This window comes from Chrysochloris asiatica, unplaced genomic scaffold, assembly GCF_000296735.1.
Source record: "Chrysochloris asiatica unplaced genomic scaffold, ChrAsi1.0 scaffold00354, whole genome shotgun sequence".
NCBI lineage: Eukaryota > Metazoa > Chordata > Mammalia > Afrosoricida > Chrysochloridae > Chrysochloris > Chrysochloris asiatica.
In genome coordinates, this window is record NW_006408872.1 from 1,177,983 (window position 1) to 1,178,991 (window position 1,009).

Below are 1,009 nucleotides of genomic sequence, written 5' to 3' on the forward strand. Positions count from 1 at the left end.
TCACTACTGTACCACAAGAGTCCTACCCCATCTCCTTTCATCATCCCTTCCCAGACAGATTGGATACTACTCAGTGGAGAGTCTACCTTCCTTCGTGCCCTCTGGATGTAGGCTCCCTCTTAAAAGCTTGTAAGCCAGTCACTTCTTGCCTTTGTAGCCAATGTCCAAGCTGCCCATCTCTGTCTACCTTGTGTATCGAGGGGGTGGGATGTTTTTCCTTTTTTGATTGATTAATTTCACTCAGCATACTGTCCTCCAGGTTCAACCATGTTATGAGGTGTTTCATAGATTCATCATTATTTTTCACAACATTTTGTAGTATTCCATTGTGTGTGTACACCAAATTTGTTTAACCATTCTTCTGTTGACAGGGCATTTAGGTTGTTTTCATCTTTTTGATGTCTCTTATAAACAGCATAATGAAGTATCCTATTTTCTTATCCTGTTATGTCTCTTGACTGGTACATTTAATTAATTTACATTCTGTGTAATTATCAATAGGTATGGATTGATTGCTGTCATTTTTCTGTGTGTGCTGTTTTTGGGGGGATTTTTTTGTTTCATTTTTATGTGTGTGATGCTGCTGGATTCTTTGTTCCATATAATTTGCTATGCTGAGTTCATTTTGGTTGTGGATTTTCATTTTCATTTTTGTTGTGTTAATGTTTACTAAATCTGATTTTTCTCTTTTTAAATTTAGATATGCAGGTATATTATTTTTCTTTGAGGTTACCCTTTAATTTATTAAATTTTCCCTTCTTAAAACAATCTATTTTATCTTGGAATCCACCTGACTCCCTTTCCATTTGGAAAATGGAAATATATGTTTCTACACTTGTCCCTCTTTTTTGCTTTGTAGTTGACTTCATTACATATTGGTATCTTTTCAGTCTTATAGGTTTGTTTTACTTTAAATATTTCTATTTCTGAATTGTGTTCTGGGTGGTGGTGTCATGTATGGTAATCTCAGATTGTGGTCTACTATTGTTGGTTCTCATTCCAAAGAGCA